Source organism: Motacilla alba, chromosome 2 (genome assembly GCF_015832195.1).
Source record: "Motacilla alba alba isolate MOTALB_02 chromosome 2, Motacilla_alba_V1.0_pri, whole genome shotgun sequence".
Classification (NCBI taxonomy): domain Eukaryota; kingdom Metazoa; phylum Chordata; class Aves; order Passeriformes; family Motacillidae; genus Motacilla; species Motacilla alba.
The window spans coordinates 140,204,776-140,217,038 of NC_052017.1; positions in this window are offsets into that span (position 1 = coordinate 140,204,776).

Genomic DNA, 12,263 nt, shown 5'->3' on the forward strand with positions numbered 1-12,263 from the left:
CCCTGCTGGAGAATCCAATGGACCCTGGGCTGCCTGGTATTTATGGACTAGGGTGATTGACTTAGTCATATTTACATACCTGCTCTATTTTATGTTGGTACATACTCAACTAGTCCTTGGCTGTTGAACAAGATTTTTGGCCCTCAATTATTTTGTTGTTCCCTCTGAGCCAGACGTGGCCTTCACGACCACCACCAATGGCTACTGCATAAGAAGGAAAATGGGGAGAAAGAAGTACAGTGTCACAGTCAGGGAGGTGGTAAAACCCTTCAAAGAGTTTGAGGCACTCAGAAAATGTGCCCTCACAGTTATTTAAATCAAGGAAAAAGCTTGGTCTCTGGTAGTAACCAAGGTAATAAAAACATTTCAGCTGCTTCCTCTGTACCCCACAACACAATAAATAAATAGATATTGGCTTCCCAGCAGAGCCTCTGTGAGAGGTGTGTGGGCAGGTGTGGGAATGAGCACTTTGGACAACTCCAGCCTCTGCATTGGTGATGTAGCTCTCAGACCCTGCAGAGAGCCAAAGCTCAACAGGGCCGTGGGTTTGCCACGGTGTCAGTACAATAAATTCATCTTACAAAGTGTGAGTCAGGATTTCAAAAGGAAAGCCTCAGCCTAAGAAGACTCTAGAACTGAGGGGCTGCCTAGAAGGACAAGAGAGCTCCAGATACATTTGCACATTATCCCTCCAAGACTGTATTTTGGAGCCTGTTTTTTGTTAGAGCAGATGTTATCTGCTCTTTTGTTAGAGCAGATAACAACCATCTGAGCCACCAATGCTGCCTTCCTGCCACAGGGAAGAACCAGCAAGCAGAATTCAAATGCAGCTGGAAAGGGGGCCCATCTCACACAAAAAGAGCAAGAGAGAGTCCAGCCACAGCCACCACAGCAGGGACAGAAGGGGTTTGGTCAGGGCTAAAGAGTTCAAAAGCCCTTTAGGGTTCAACCCTGAAAAGCAGCACTCAGGAAGAGGAGTGTCAAGCCTGAACTCCTTTACATTCTGAGCCCCAGGGCATCTCAGCAACTATCAGGGAGGGAGGTTTCTACACAGATAGGATCTGAGGTTGGGTTCATTTAACTGAGTTTGGGTTCATTTATTCTGCCTTTCCCTTCTGTAGTCTTGTCCCTTACTGGAAGTGCAGCTACCTTGATTTGGTTTGGTGGAACTAAACGTGTCATGTTCCCATTCCTGCCTTGCCTTGTTAGAAGTTTTGGGAAAGTGAGAAGTCTGTGCATCATGGGAACTGGAGAAGTGCACAAGCAGTACCACTGGGACCTGCCAGCCAGGATGAGAGAGGCTGTGCCTCCTGCAGAGCTCGAAAGGCAGCTCACTGGGCAGTTTTCCCCAGGGCCAGCTCCCAGACAGAAGTCCCTCCAGAACCTGGGGGACAGCTTCCAGCTGCAGCGCCCTTCTCTCATTGTCTGCTCTTGGCACATGCATCCCTTGTCTGAGGGAATGAAAAGTTTTATGCAAGGCACTCCTCAAAGCACTCGTGTCTTTCCTCCTACAGAATGCACTTTTTGTGCCTATATCCTGTGAGGTCACTGCCCAGGCCCAGCTCAGCTGCCCCAGCAGGTATCTCTCTCTCCCCACAGGGGCTGCACTGCCTCATCTCAGCCAATGCTTGGGCATGATCTATCTGAGATAACACAAAGAAAGTAGGAATTATCTCTCTTTTCCCCGAGGAAAAATACCATTATCCTGCTGTCATCACAGCACTTTTCCATCAATCTCTTTTGGACGATATCAGACATCTGTTTATTTCTATTCAAATGGTGATATCATTGTCACATTTTCACAGCTGTTCTGATGCAGATATTTCTGGCATTCCTGTCGGGGGTTGAGGACATTGCTCTTCTTCAATAGCAGGAATTTCATAACAGAGACTTCAGAGGCCGAGCAGGCTCTTCCAATCTGCGAATTGCTATTATTAAAGTTAACTAGCTGAATAATTAAACTGTGTTGCAAATAGGTGTTTGATTGAAAAAAGGCCCATTTCATCACGAATCCAGCCCAGAAGCTGGATGCTGGTTCCATGAATGGCAGCAGGGAGCAGATCCTGTTCAGAAAGGCTGACAGGATCTGAATGGCCCTCTCCCCTCAGGCAGGGGAAGGTGCAGAAGCTTTCTACAGCCCTCTGACAATAGGAGCAGCCGGTTTAGTGATCCTGGCAGACTGACATCAAATCGATGGCAAAGGTTTGTGCTTCACCTCAGTTTCCAAATTCCAGAAGAGTGTTTGAAGTGAGCAGAGATAAGGGCCTGAGATAGGTTCTATACCAATTATTGGAGATGTAGCCGCACTTGCATCACTTTTTCACTTCTTTTACAAGGGAAAAAAAGCCACATGTGAGTCATTAACATGAGCCTTTCACATTCTGTTTAAAGTCCCAATAGAAGGAACTTCAGCACCTGCTGAAACATCACTTATTTGAAGAGCTATTAGGGGCTGGGCTCCCGCCCCTGAATGCAATGTCTTTTGTTTGATAACCACAAAATACAAATTCTGTTGGGTATGTGCTGAGGTTTGGGGTTTTTTTAAAGTGGCTCCTCCAGTTTGGATTGGATGACTGGGAGGAGCAAAGACTGCAGTTTTCCCAACCCAAATCCTTCCAGTCAAACTTAGCAATGGAGCCAAGAGAAGTGGTGGAACATAAAATTTTGTTGCAACTTGGGCTGAAAGTTTCATTGAAGTTCAGGCCCAGGGAGGTTTCCCAGGCTGGAAAATTTTATCTTGAACACTTACAATTAAGCAAATTTACAAGTGTTTATAAAGCAAATTTTAAGTGTTGGGATTAGAAGGATCCTGTCTTCAGATTAGGTGAGTAGGTAGTAGAACATCTATTGTTGTCACAGAAAGTGTTTTCTGCTTTCCCATATGTGATTTCTTTCACGTTTCCTTGATTGGTTCTTATCCTACACATCCTGGGAGGGAAGTCGGTATTACTCCTTTCTCACTCATAGAAACCTGACATATTTCAAGACCCTTTTATTGTTTCTGAGTCATTGATTCTGATTGTATCCAAATGCATCAGCTGAGACCTCATTCCTGCTGAACACGGCAGCAGGGTAACCTCAGGGGCCACGTAGTCTAACTGCAAAAGTCACCTTAATAATTATTCTGGTGTGACCTGCTGAGCTGCATCGCTTGGGGAAGGGTGGGGGAGTCAGGCAGATCCAGTCACTGGCTCTGTTGTGCCTGGTTCTTAGCCATGCACTGCAGCCAGCCGTGGAGAAGGAACAAATGGTCAAAGAAATGAGTTTATTTTCTCCATTGTTAATCCCAGTGGATCTATAAGGCTGTTCTTGAAGCTCTGTAGTTGAAAGGTACTTTGGGAGTGCACAATACACTGAAGAGTGGAACATGTCTTATTGTATCAGGACACTAGGACATCTTTTTTACTCCAATGTGTCATTATATGCAGAGTGACATTATGGACTATTATATGCAGAATCTGAGCAGAGGAGATAGTAAGGGGAAAAAAACACTCAGAGAGAGCTTCAAAGACTAATAAGGGGGCAGACATGACTTATTTGCATGTCATCTAAATTCTATGTCTTATCCTGACCTCAGGTTGGATAGCAATTATTAAGTGAACTTTATAGATCAGACAAAAAATGTACCACAATACAGTATCCCCCAAAGACTGTCTCCAGTGCAAACTCAACCTCCCACTTCTGTTGGTAATGGATTACTTGTGACAGGCTGGGCAGAAGATTTATTATTGTTATAAATTATTTCATGATCTCTCTTCTGGTGCAATAAAAGGCAGTGATTCAGCTATCCAGAGAGTGGCGAATGAATAAAAATTAAAGACTTAATTAAGTGCAATTCTGGAGTAGGAGTTCATTGGTGAAAGATTTTTGAATCCATTTAAAATTTCACTCAGTTCTTTTTATTTCTAGTTAAGTCAGTAAAATGATACCAGCATTCCACTGTGAGAGGTTGCACCTTGACTAATTATAGCCAGTGAAGCTTTTTTGAACTGTTTCTGTTTTAATGTATTCTTTGGTTTAATAAGATTAATATTTTCCCACATTTTCTACAGAGTGCAACAGGTTTTTTATCTGTGTCAATGCAGCATGAAAATATTCCAAGGCTGGAACAGAGAAAATGTGTAAGAGAAACTGGTTTCTACTAGTGGAAGAAATTAATTATATAAATTAATATACTGGTTGTGAAATTGATTTGTTTTCTAGAGGGAAATTGTAAGTGGATACTAAATGGATATATCTACATATTAATTCAAATTTAAAGGGTTAGACACGAAGGATTTTTAAGAAAAAAAGTGCGATATTGCATTAAGCAAGCCCTGGGAGTGACCCACCATGGAAGAGTTAATAGATGACTGAGTGAAGCCCATGAAGGGAACTGGTGGCACACACTATCCCAGAACCAGGGCTCCAGCACTGGCCCCATCTCTCCAGCCCTAGTCCTGAGCTCAAGCCTCAACTCTCAGTGTGACCCATGAATCATATTCCACAAATGCCATAGATGCAAATAAGAATGGTGCCCTTGTGTTTTCTCAGGCACTACTTGGAGAAATGCTCAACTCTGGAGCAAACCTTTTCCCTCCTTCATCTTCCTCCTTGCTCCTCTTACAGCCCATTTCATGGAGTTTCAATGCTTTATCTTTGTGCCCTTGTCCTGTGAGCTCATGGGAAAAGAGGAGCCTGTGGTCCTTCCCTGCAGGTGGTCAGGAGGGGCCACCCCTGAAGGACAGGACACGAGCCACAGCTCAGCCCCCCTGTGTGCTTCAGGCTGAGTCACACAATACCCACTGCCCACAGCATCATAAAGAAGCAGGAAAGCCAAATGAATCCCTCGTCTATCACCATGGACAAAAGAGCTCAGAATTTTCCAGCAATGAAGATTCAGGAGGGACAGAATGCCAATAAAAACCTCCTTCACAGCAGCAAGTTTCTTATATCCAATTTCCTTCAGTGTGCAATATCTAGCATTCCTTGAGATGCCAAAATTTGGGAAATTTACTTTTTACTCTGAGTTTGCAGCATCGCAGTCTTCAGCCAGAAAATTCAGCTATTAAAAATGTCAACCTCTCTTTTTGTTTTTCTTCTTTTCTTCTTTTCCCTTGGTTTTGAGGATAGGAGGAAGGAAATCAGCAAAAGTTCAAAAGTTTAGGTGAAAGGCGATGAAATGTTTAAGAAGGGAGCAGAGGAAAAAGTTGGATTATCCTAGGAAAAAGAGAAAGTTGTATGTCTGGAAAATGTGGATTGTGGAGGCAAGACTGCACAAGCAGCTTTCCTTCCTTGTGCAGGGGCACAACACACATATTATCTCATCTAGAGCTCACACCTAATGCAGAACAAGTGATATGGCCGGCAAAAAGTGCTCTAGAAATTAATACCCAGATAAAATTATTTTTATCCAAGGAAGAGAACTGATGAAGGAGAGCCATAAGGGAGGCAGAATAGGTGCATGTGTGAGGTCCACTGCCCAGTCCCAGCCGTGTCACTGGTCTTCTGGTGATTTCGGTCAGCTGCCTCCCTCTACCTGAGCAAAACTTAGTTCCACTTGAGGGTTTGTGTCTTGTTCTTCCTTGCTTTTAATTTTTCTATGTGAAAAATAAAACTATACAACAATTTTTCCACTTGAAAATTCAACATAATTCCTATTTTTATTTCCTGTCCTCTCTAGGCAGATTTGAACCCTAGGGTAGAAAATTTGTACTTAACAGAGTTTCCATGTATCTCGTCTCCACAGAAGTATTGGAATTTGATGAAAATAATCTGATTCATGCTCTCACCTGAATTTGGTTTTCTTTTTTCCCCCCTCCAGTATCCTGGTGGAAATAGTGTCTTTATTTCACAGTCACAGAATTAAATATATTTATAAATCTCCATTTAAAAATAAATCACTGTGAAATGAAACCTGCTTTCCTGTTCTCTGGCTGTGTTTGGAGAGCAGCTCATGAGAAGTGCTGCACAGAAGGAGCCACTGGCAGGGCACAGACTTCTTGGCCACCCTGGGGCTGCTCTGTGCACATCTGAGTGCCTTGTGCTGGCACCGGCACCACGGAGAGCTGGTGCACAGAGATCAAGCACTGCTCCTCATCTCTGAGCACCCTGCTGCCCCCATGGACATGCTGCAAGCACAGGGAGCCTGGGCACTCCAGAACAGAGGCAGTCCAGCAGGAGGGTGTAAATATCACCATGTCCTTCAAGATTTAAATGTGATCATGCTCAGCTTTTCCCTTCTGACCATCTTCTAGAAAGTTTCAGCCTTAAACCTACATCTTTCCTAAAAAGGATGGGGATTTATGAATCATGCTGGGTCATGAGCCACAGACAGGTCCCAGACAGGACTTTATCCTCTATCTCCCTCCAGGTCACCTACTTAGGTATCCTGCCTTCTTTCTGTGCAACACTCTCAGTGTCCCACTCCCACTCCCCCTTTCTGCTGATATTCCTCCATCCCACTACATTTATGATACTTTTTGGACAGAGAACTTTTATGTCTTTTGTCTGGTGGTCCAATAGCAAGCAGAAGGTGCCAGTAGGATTTTATGAAGCCTGTTCAAGGCAAACACAGTGTGAGGTTCTTACCTGCAGCTCTGTGGGCCTCTAACCCTAGGTGTGCACTGCAGGACCCTGTCAGTGGAATTGTAAAACCTCAGTGGTAGGAAATGTAACATCTGAGAGGTTGGGGTGATGGGTTGAGCTGTGGGAGATCTGACACCTGCATGGCTGCCTGCCTTGCCTAAAGGAGTAGGAGGGCATGAAATTGCCACAAGAATTTGGGTTGAAGTATACAGGAAGGTGTCACTCTGTGAAAATGTTGCACTAAGAATTCTAATTCATGAAACTCAGGGACTGCAGATATTGGCAATAGATGCAACTTCTTGCAGTGTGTTTTCTCACGGTAGTGAACAGATACTACAAAGATGTATAAGGGTGGGACAAAAGAGCAAACCAGGAAACTGTAGAGCTGCACAAAGGGAAATCTGTTCTCTGCTGTAGCAGTGAGGCACAGAATGAGAGGAAAAGATGGATGGTAGGTTTGTAGTTTTGGGGTTTTAACTTTCCCTTCTTTGTTTCTTTTCAGAATATCAGGTAGGGTTCTTCTATTCCTACTGCATTTTCAAACTTCTCAGAAGCTTTATACAGTCTCCTGATTTGGGTACTTTTATCTTGGAAGAGTCCTCTGGAAGTCTGGGCACCTACTCCTGTGCTGACTGACCAAAATGCCCACACACACTGGTTTGTCTGGGCAATCTCCCCTCTGTACAGGAAGTGACTATAACAGCACAGGACAGCTCTGTTTTCCTTCATATTCTCATCATATCCATTTTCAAATGATTACAGGCCTATCTATATAAAATGAGACAGCAGTTAAGTTGGATACTCCATCATAATTCATTGGGGAAATTAGGCACAGTTCAGCTGCTACTGAAGTCAGCACGTCTCCCCACAGACTCCTCTGTAGGATTCAACTCAGTACCCAGAACTTTAAGGCATGTCCATCTTTTCAGAAACCTGTTTCTGAAAATAGCCAATACAGTTATCTCAGTTATTTCCATGTTCGTGCTCAGTCTTTGTTCCACATTTGGCCAGCAGGTAAGGTCTAGAGAAGTCGCCTCTCTGGATAACAAAGGAATCCATTCAATCAATCAGCTAGCTGACCTTTAGACAACAAGCAAAGCCTGAACTCTAAAACTGCTTGTTCTGCTTGTGTTTTTATGAAGAGCAAGCAAGATCCTGTAAAACAGCTGAGCCAGCTCATGAGCACTGTGAGATGAGAGAGCAGCTCTATCAGATCTGAGCTGCTCCTGCTAAGAGAGGCTTATGCGCCTTGTAAGATAACGTTGGTCCGCTGGAACACTCAGCACATGACTTTCAGACTTGGCTGAACAGAACACATAAAAATACTTTTCCTCTAGGCTTTGCTTTTTTGTTGTTGTTATTATTGTGTTTTTGCTTGTATACTTGTTTTCACATTCAGATATGAACTTAAGTATGAGTTCATCTGAAGAAGATGACATTGGAATAGCCAGAAATTGTGCTTACACGATTAACTGATTTCAAGCCCAGCATGGCTCAGGGAGAGCTGATTTTGTCCTCCACTGAGATTCACAAGCTTGTTATAAAAACCAAACATAATCCTTCTTTACATTTCAGTTTACTGTTTTAGGTTTTTTGACCTGGCCTGCAAAGCTGGCATTTCTGTCAGACTTGACAAGAGGAAAACTGAATTGATGATCAAGAAGCTATCTGTCTTTAATCTTTCCCTTGTGGCATTTATGCAAATAAGTGTCTTGATTTCCAAATACAGTATTTGCTTCCCAGTATGATATCATCTTTCCTGCTTGATTATGTCAGAGCTTTTAATCTCAATAATTAATTTAGCCAAATGGATATGATTCTTTAAACACACCCTTCCCTCCACCCCTCCATTAAAATTAAATCAGAGATTTGGGGTTTCTTTAATCAGGAAGAAAAAGATAATAATTTATCTCCCTGTTTCCCCTAGTTAAATCAAAATGGCCATTTAAGGCATTGATAAATGGTTTCTGTGGTACTATCACTATCACGAGGGACTCAAATGGGATTTGAGAGTAACTGCTTCAAGAAGATGTATATCCCAGTGGCTGACCAGGCAAAGACAGAATGACTGTAATTCCTCCCAGCCAAAGACAGCTGGCTGTGATGAGACAAAGTGTCTCACCATCTTACGAGACTCTTTTTACACTGTTTACCCTGGAGACATGGCTTGGGTCTTCTCTACTGGAATATTAACAAGTGAGAAGTGATTTGTTTTGTGTTTATCATGCAAGACTGTAAAACTGAAAATAAAGTGGAAAAGAATATGACATTTTCTTACTACCTTGAGATCTTGGCTCTCAAAATTTTAGTCCTACAAATGCTGTTTTCCAAAACATTCTGGTGAAGCAGCTAAAACTGAGTCTATTTGACAATCTGTGGTAATTCAGATTGGCAATGGCCCACGCTTGGAAAAACTGTTTCTCTTCAGACATGTACACTGGAATGTGATGGGTAGGAAGGACTGAGCTGTCAGAAGTTACGACAATCAACAAAGTTGTTTCCTGTTTGCTTGTTCTGTTCTCCTGTTTACCCACCTTAATCAAGGCTAACTGGTTCCAAATCTCCCGGAAGTCTGAATGATATCAAGACCAAAAAAATACTCCTTTCATGTTGTTTTCTCACTCTTTTACACAAGTTATGGTTGGCAAGTGTCCTTTGTAGTCAACTACCTTGGGGAACTTTTCAATCACAAAGTTTGCAGAAGACATTAGATAAGACCTAGAAGTTACACCCCAGACCAAACAACATCAGTCTCATCTTGGAGCTGAGTCTGAACATGACATTTATCACAGGACAGCAGGTAGATTTGATGGTGTATCAAAAGTAATGCTAGAGAACACTGCCATTTATCACAATGAAGAAAACACAGCTCACTGCACATCAGTTTCCAAAACATTGGAACTGATGGAACTGGAACATCTGCTGCCAAGCTTGTCATCACTGCATTACCTTTGTGATCAATAAGGAGGAATGGGTGCTGTTCATCTCATCTACCACAGGCACAGTGAATCCTGCTGATACCTGGGAAGGGAAGCTAAGGTGTCAAGTTCAAATGAAGGCATCTAAAGTGACGATTATCCTGCTGTTGAGGCTCTTAGTGTGGCCTCACCCTGAGCACTCAGTGCAGTTCTTGGCCCCAGCAATTAAGAAGGAAGTCAAAGTCCTTGAGCATGTTCAGAGAAGGACAACAAAGCTGGTAACAAGGCTGGAAGGCATGTTCTGTGACATGTCCTGTGAGGAGTGGCAATGGACTCTGGGCTTGTCTAGTTTGGAGAAGAGGCAGGTGAGCACCAACATCATTGCTAGAGCTTCCTGAGGAGGGAAGGGGGAGAGGGCTGCACTCCTCACCCTGAGATCCAGTGATAGCATGTGGGAATAGCTCAAGGGGGCACCAGGAGAGGTTTAGACTGGATACTGGGAAGCATTTCTGCACCAAGAGAGTGGCCAAACACTGGAACAGGCTTCCTGGAGGGGAGGTAAATACCTCAAGCCTGCCTGTCAGGCATTTGGATAATGCCCTTAACAAAATGTTAAACTTGGTCATCCCAGATATTGGTTTGGCAGTTGGACTAGATGATTCTTGTAGGTCTCTTTCAACCAAAATACTCTGTTCCTTTCTGTTCTGGTCTATGCTATTCTATTCCTTTCCTAGCCAGTGCCCAAAGACTGGCACAGATACTGCCCTGCAGTCCTTGTTTTGCCCTTCTGCCTCAGAGACCCCTGCCAAGGAAAGATGAGATGCCAAATTAGAGACTTAGCTGAAGTGTTTTGAGAAGCACAGAAATCTCAGTGAAAAGGAGTTACCATTGCTCATTTCACTTACAGGTGTCCCAATGACATTTTTCTCCCCTTAGGACTGAACTTACAGTAAGCAGACTGAGAAAGAAAGTAAGGGAAAAGGAGCAGAGGTCAAAGATGTTTCGCCAGTGAAATCCCTCTGCAGGATGGTGTGAGAGGAAGGTGCCAATCAAGCCTTGTCCTGAATAGAGCTTACCCTGACATGCAGCTGTTGCTCACAGAAGAAATTTTAGAAGGCCAGGACAGAGGTGAAGTGAGGTGATGGCTGAACAGTCCCCGTGGGACTGGCTTGCTTGGCAGTGCCCTGCCTCTGGTAGGACCCAGAAGATACTGACGAAGTTCTTGTTCTAGTGCCCACAATATAAAACTCCCTGTGGGAGACTGGAATGTTATGGTAATCAGCTTAAACATTGCTAAAGGAGCTGCAACCACCAAAGCCCACTCCCCACCAGATACACCTCCTGACAGGAACTGGACTGTGAGTCAAACCACCCCAGGTCTAAGGAGAAGAATTTATCCACAAGGAAAGCCAAACCCAGCAGCTGTCCTGACAATCAGCCCTGGCTGGGAGGGCCCATAGCCCATAGACTCATTTGCTGATGCCAGGTTTGCAGACACTCTCCCCCAAGCACAGAGGGACAAGAAAGCTTTTTGGTGTGTGGTGTAACCTCTGGTCAGAGGGAGTGAACACCCGTCGTGCCTTACACAAACTGACTCCGTTGTAAAACCCCCTGCCATGGGAAGGCCCCATTCACACAGGACATTTATGTGAGAGGCAGCTGAGGAGGTGTCATAAACCATCAAAGACACCCAAAGCACACCCAGACTCATTCCAGAGGGCTGCTTGTGATGCCAAATGATGCAACAGATCCAGAGTCTGTGGCAAGAGACAGTTCCAAACTTCACCCTAACAAGGTAAGGTACCTGGGTATTCCCACCCAGTCTGAACATAGATTAATCCACTGAACTTTGTGTTTAGCAGGACACCCAGAACAGAGAAGACCAGAAAAGGATCAACAGGACAGTGTCAGTATCCAAGGAGTGGTGATATTTTCTGCTTAATCAGTCTCTCCATCACTCTCTTTCTCTTTTCCCTTTTCCTAATTCCTGCTCTCCGTCTTTCTCTCTCTCACATTTACTGTTAAATAAAATCCATTCTATTGGCTTGGGCACATGGTCTCATTTGCACCTTGATCAGGGCAGAGGCATCTCTCTAACAATTTTAATAACTGGATCTTTACACCCCCTCCCTTCTGCATCTTGAGTATGGAAATATGTGCACACATACTGCTTTCTCTAGCAGATACAGTAAGCAAAATCCCTTTGTATCCTGTCTTGCACTTTTGAGGCTTCATATTCATATTTTCCATCAGTTGGAGAAAACCTCTTCAAAATCACTTAATCAAATCTGTCTCTTTATAAGGTGCATTGGTTTACACCAGAGATGTATCTTACATTTCCTGCCTTTGCCACAGAAAAGGCAGTAACAAGAGCAAAGACACTTCTTCACCATAAGAGGAAACACAGGGAAAGTGTTCATCCCCCCTGAATGTGCACACAAGGTCATTACTGCCATTACAGTGTGACATTTTCAAGATTGATCATCTCCTTTTAATTGCACAAACACAGAAGGTAGCATCATAGATTATGACTAGAAGTCATTTGCCAGATAGACACTGCAATAGCAAATTAACTTGAACTTTCCTTGAAATTGGAAAGGTAGTCACAATATATATGCTACTGTTTACACCACCTACCCATGGGCTATCTGGGGAAAAGCTATTTGAGCAAAATTGGAAAATCCTGCAGAACAGCATGCTGGCAAAAGAATCTCTCCTAAGCCAGTATCCTGCCAAGTGAATTTAGGGAAGAAACTTAGATCTGAATAAAGTGATAGA